The sequence below is a fragment of the Neopelma chrysocephalum genome, unplaced genomic scaffold (genome assembly GCF_003984885.1).
Source record: "Neopelma chrysocephalum unplaced genomic scaffold, ASM398488v2 Primary Assembly neopelma1_333, whole genome shotgun sequence".
NCBI classification, from domain to species: Eukaryota; Metazoa; Chordata; class Aves; order Passeriformes; family Pipridae; genus Neopelma; species Neopelma chrysocephalum.
Window position 1 is genome coordinate 172,462 of NW_020897996.1, and position 261 is coordinate 172,722.

Here is a 261-nt window from a genome sequence, read left to right on the forward strand (position 1 = left end):
CCCAAGTTTAGCCTTTTCTTTCCTTTGTATCCGGGACTTTGAATAACTTCCCAACCGCAGCCTTTATGGCAAAATCCCGGGCAAGGGATTTCCCTCGCCTTTTTTTTCCCCTGCCATTTAATTTTTTCTCTTTTCTTTTCTTTGTGTATTTTTTTTTTAATTGACCTTTTATTTTCTTTTCTTCTTTTAAATTTTTCCTTTCTTCTTTTAAATTTTTCCTTTCCTTTCCTTTCCTTTCCTTTCCTTTCCTTTCCTTTCCTT